This window comes from Balaenoptera acutorostrata, chromosome 6 (assembly GCF_949987535.1).
Source record: "Balaenoptera acutorostrata chromosome 6, mBalAcu1.1, whole genome shotgun sequence".
NCBI classification, from domain to species: Eukaryota; Metazoa; Chordata; class Mammalia; order Artiodactyla; family Balaenopteridae; genus Balaenoptera; species Balaenoptera acutorostrata.
Window position 1 is genome coordinate 88558996 of NC_080069.1, and position 6000 is coordinate 88564995.

Sequence of the window (6000 nt, forward strand, 5' to 3'; positions counted from 1 at the left end):
ATTCTTTTGTCTATTATATGTGTGGCAAATATTTCCTGTCATTTGGCCTTTTACAAAAAGGTGCCTTTTTGTTACATAGAAGTTTGTTTATGGTGCCTTTTGTTACATAGAAGTTTAATGATTTTGGGTAATTAAATTTCTCTCTCCTTCATTTCTCCAAGGTTTTAAATATATTTTCATTTCTGTACTTTATTCTAGTACTTTTTAAAAGTTTTGTTTTTTAATTTCACTCTTGTTTTATCTGGATTTATTTATTTATTTATCTATTTATTTATTAACAAGGTAGGGTAAGTTTATTTACTTGCCTCAACACAATTTATTGTAAAGGTAATCCTTTTCTCAGTATTTAAAATTGCCATCTTTATCAATACTAATTTCTCATATATTTACGAGTCTCTTTCTAGACTCACTGTTATGTTCTAAAGAAATTTTTATTGTCTTTTACTGTCCTCATACACACTATTTTATTTAGTTACTGTAGATTTGTAGAGTGTATTGATATCCACTAGGGCAAATTCCTTCTTACTAGCCTTTTCAATAATATCTTGGCTATTCTTTTTATTTATTTATTTATTTATTTATTTATTTATTTATTTATTTTTGGCTGCGTTGGGTCTTCATTGCTGTGCACAGGCTTTCTCTAGTTGCGGTGAGCGGGGGCTACTCTTCGTTGCGGTGTGCGGGCTTCTCGTTGTGGTGGCTTCTCTCGTTGCAGAGCACGGGCTCTAGGCATGCAGGCTTCAGTAGTTGTGGCACACGGGCTTAGTTGCTCCGCGGCATGTGGGATCTTCCCGGACCAGGGCTTGAACCTGTGTCTCCTGTATTGGCAGGCGGATTCTTAACCACTGCGCCACCAGGGAAGCCCATCTTGGCTATTGCAAATTTTCTTTTCCAGAAAAACTTTGCAATCAGCTTGTCAAATTTCATAAAAATTCTTCTGAGATTTTGCCTTTAATTTATTGACTAATTTGGGGGCAGAATTGACATTTTCGTAAAATCAAATTTTCCCATTCAGGAGCATTGTCTTTCCATTAATCCAGGTCTTTTACTATGTCCTGATCACATAGCTCTCTCCTAACATGTTAATGAAGTGCTTTTCATCGATATATTTCCCATGTTGAACTCTCTTTGTATTTCTGGGATAAACCCTTCCTCCTCATGGTTGTTTCATTCTTGTCGGTGCAGGATTGATTTGGGGCGAGCTGAAGGGCTCCAGCTCCTGGGCTCCACCTGGTGGGCACTAGGCCATTCTTCAGGACTTTTGGGGATGGGTGTTGGAATAGCCGTGAGGCCCTGAATTCCAGGGCTCAGGCCTAGGCAGATCCCTATGGCAGCAGGATGATAGATCTAGGAATCTGGCAGACATAAAATCTGTGTGCCCCAGCTATGTGGCTCTCTATCCTGCCACCTTGGGCTCTACTAGTTTCTTACTGCTCAGAGACCCTGGAAGAGACCAAATGTGTATTAGAAGTCTATATTCTCTCAGAATCCAGCAGTCTGTTCACTGACATGTCCTTTCTCTAAGCTTTATATTTATCTTTATGCCGTTTTCGATGAGGATAAACCCTCAAATATAATTTCATTTTTGTAAATCTGGATGGCTTTTCATATCAACAGACTTACAAATCAGAAAACTATGTCCCAACTTTGGTCCAGAAAGTAAGCTCTTGAGTCTTTGGCACCAGCCTAGTTTGGAGCACAGAAGTTGTTTAGAGATCTCACTGAGAGTTGTCTAAAATAGAACTTGTGTATGTTTAAATGAAAATAAATTCTTAACAGCGGCGAAAAATCAGTGAGAGTGAAACCACACTCCCTCTTGGGTGGGACTCGAAGCCAGCCAAAACTCAGACTGGGACTCAAACCCATGGGCTTGGACTTGAAACCACCCGCACCTCGGATTGGGGCTTGAACCCACAATCCCTGACTTAGGAGGGGACTCAAACCCACTGTCTTTTAATTGAAACCTCTCACCTGATGTCAGGACTTAACTGAAGCTCAGGTCTTTTTATCTCAGTGGAGAAAGAATTCAGCCAGAGGCAAAGTGGCAGGCAAAGAGTGAGTTTATTAGCATAGGATGCTTTTGAGAAATGCATGTGGGTGGGCGAGAAGGCTCTGCCCTGAGGACTGAGAGGGCTTTATTTTTATAAACAAAGGAAAAGTGGGAAGGGGGAGAAGACCACCTTCTTTCTTATTTTTGGGCAAATGTCAAGGCTTACATCGCTAGCTCCTCCTTTGTCCTATACGGTTAAACCAGGACTGTCAGGGCACTATTTAAATCATATGTGTATTAGTAAAAGGGTGGTAACATATACTAAAATATGATAATTCATCTCAGGTTTCAGTATAATGTCCCCTTTCACCTATATTTCTGTCTTGACTACATGTAGAAATGCTACTCTTCAAGGACTATTAACTCCCTGACTTCATGTAACAAGATTCAGACCCCATATCTATGGTCTTGTGGTCCCCCCAGTCATCTCCCACCCCCCACCCCAGTGGCATGTGGGATCTTAGTTCCCTGACCAGGTATTGAACCTGTGCCCCCTGCAGTGGAAGAGTGGAGCCCTAACCACTGGACTGCCAGGGAATTCCCTATTGTCTTGTGTTTTCACTATCAGGGTTTGTGGCTTGAGTGTGTCTGGCGCTTGTAGGCACCTGGTCTTCCTTCAAGGTAGTGTAGATTGTTGCTAGGTTACTGGATGTTTTTTCTTGAGTGGTCATTAGCTTACAACAGTCTCCCAAACTCCCTACAATTCTCTTACTGTCTTTAATTAGTGGGATTTCTTTTCTTTTCTTTTCTTTTTTAATTTATTTTTTGGCTGCGTTGTGTCTTCATTACTGTGCGCAGGCTTTCTCTAGTTGTGGCGAGCGGGGGCTACTCTTCGTTGCGGTGCGCGGGCTTCTCATTGCAGTGGCTTCTCTTGTTGTAGAGCATGGGCTCTAGGCGCATGGGCTTCAGCAGTTGTGGCATGCAGGCTCAGTAGTTGTGGCGCATGGGCTTAGATCTTCCCAGACCAGGGATCGAACCCGTGTCCCCTGAATTGGCAGGCGGATTCTTAACCACTGAGCCATCAGGGAAGTCCCCTAGTGGGATTTCTAAACTGACTAATTATCCTACTCTATCCCTATCAAGAGTGCCACCAACAGACCAGAAATGTGGAGGAATTTCTGAAAAATGGTAAGCAAATGAGGTTAGATTGCTAGAGGAAACCACAGCTAAACAAAGTAAGAAAGCGATTACTGCAGTAAAGGGAGTGGTCTGGGGGGCAAGCTCAGCTCAGAGGCAACAGTTACAAGGAGTAGGAGGAAGGGCCTGAGACCACCATCCAGATGACTGGTAGGGACTCTAATTAGCAGCAAGTGGGCAGGTCCAGGTAGTGGGCATCAGAGATGGTTGCCCTCAGACTGAGTCAGTAATTGTTAATTCTTGGACGGGAGACTAAGAGGAGTTCATGGAGGAATGGGGGAGCCACCAAGCCCAGATGATATCCTCTCAGTAACACCTCCAGCCCCTACATCATGATTCCTGGAGGTGGTAAATGGAAACTGAATCCACAGACAGGCCAATAGGGAATCTTCAATAAGAAGATGAACCTACCATGTGGAATTATATGGTATTTGTCTTTTTGTGACTGGCTTATTTCACTTAGCATAATGCCCTCAAGGTTCATCCATGCTGTAACATAATGTAGAATTTCCTTATTAAGGCTGAATAATATTCCATTGTATGTATGTACCACATTTTATGTATCCATTCTTTGCTTAATGGACTCTTGGGTTGTTTCCACATTTTAGCTGTTGTGAATACTGCTGCTATGAACATGGTGTACAGATATCTCTTCGAGACCTTGCTTTCATTTTTGGGGGTTATACCCTAGAAATGGAATGCTAGATTGTATGGTAATTCTTTTAAAATTTTTTTAAAAATTACGCTATTTTCCACAGTGACTGTACCTTTTTATATACCCACCAATAGTGCACAAAGGTTCTAATTTTCTACATCCTCACCAACACTTCTTTTTTTTTTGATAGTAGCCATCCTAATGTGTGCGAGGTGGTATCTCATTGTAGTTTGGATTTGCATTTCCCTAATGATTAGCAATATTGAGCATCTTTTTATGTGCTTACTGGCCATTTGTGTATCTTCTTTGGAGAAATGTCTATTCAAGTACTTTGTCCCTTTTTGGATCAGATTGTGGGTTTGTTGTTGAGTTTTAGAAGTTCTCTATATATTCTGGATATTAATCCCTTATCATATATATAATTTGCAAATATTTTATCACATTCTGTGGGTTGCCTTTTTACATGAATAGTGTCTTTTGATGCACAAAAGTTAAAACTTTTTACAAAGTCTAATTTGTCTATTTTTCTTTTGTTACCTGTGCCCTTGGGGTCATATCTAAGAAATCATTGCCAAATTCAATGTCCTGAAGCTTTTGTCCTATGTTTTCTCCTAAAATTTTTATTGTTTTAGGTCTTACATTTAGGTCCTTGATCCATTTTGAGTTAATTTTTATATATGGTGTTAAGTAAGGGTCCAACTTCATTCTTTTGCATGTGGATATCCAGTTTTCCCAGTACCATTTGTTGAAAAGGCCATCCTTTCCCCATTGAACGGTCTTGGCACTCTTGTCAAAAATCATTTGACCGTATATGTGAGGGTTTATTTCGGGGCTCTCTATTCTATTCCATTGGTCCACATATCTGTCTTAATGCCAATACCACACTGTTTTGATCACTGTAACTTTGTAGTAAGTTTTGAAATCAGGAAGTGTGAGTCCCCCAGTTTTGTTCTTTTTCAAGATTGTTTTGGCTATTCAGGGTTCCTTGAGATTCCATATGAATTTTAGGATGAGTTTTTCTATTTCTGCAAAAAAAGTCATTGGGATTTTGGTACGAATTGCATTGAATCTGTAGATTGCTTTGGGTAGTATCAACATTTATACTCTATTAAGTCTTCCAATCCATGAACATGGGAAGTGTTTCCATTTATTTATGTCTTCTTTAGTTTCTGTCAGCAATGTTTTTTAGTTTTTATTGTACAAGTCTTTCACCTCCTTGGTTAATTCCTAAGTATTTTATTTTATTTTTTGATGCTATTGTAAATGGAATTGCTTTTGTAATTTCCTTTCAGATTGTTCACTGTTCATGTATAGAAATGCAACAGATTTTTGTGTGTTGACTTTGTATCCTGGTACTTTCCTGAGTTCATTTATTAATTCAAACAGCTTTTTTTGTGTGTGGAGTCTTTAGGGTTTTCTACATATAAGATCATGTCATCTGCAAACAGAGATAATTTTACTTCTTCCTTTTCAGTTTGGATGCCTTTTATTTATTTTTCTTATTTATTTTTCTTATTTTCTTATTTCTTTATTTCTATTTCTTACTTCTAATCGCTCTGGCTAGAACTTTCAGTACCATGTTAAATAAAAGTGGTTAAAGCAAGCATCCTTGCCTTGTTACCGATCTTAGAGGAAAAGCTTTCAGTCTTTCACCATTGAGTATGATGTTTACTGTGGGTTTTTCACATGTGATAATTATATTGAAGTAGTTTCCTTCTGTTCCTATTTTGTTGAGTGTTTTTATCATGAAAAGGCATTGAGTTTTGTCAAATGCTTTTTCTGCATCAATTGAGATGATCCTGTAGTTTTGACCTTTATTTTGTTGACATGGTGTATTACGCTGATTCATTTTCATATATTGAATAATCCTTGCATTCTAGGAATAAATCTGACTTGGTCATGGTGTATAATTCTTTTAATGTGCTGTTGAATTCAGTTTGCTAGTATTTTTATTGAGGATTTTTGCTTCTATGTTCATCAGAGATATTGGCCTGTAGTTTTCTTTTCTAGTGGTGACTTTGTCTGGCTTTGGTATCAGGGTGATGCTAGTCTCATAAAATGAGTCTCTAAGTGTTCCCTCTTCTTCTTCTTCTTCTTTTTTTTTTTTTTGGAAGAGATTAAGAAGGATTTGTTTTAATTCTTCTTTGAGTGTTTGGTA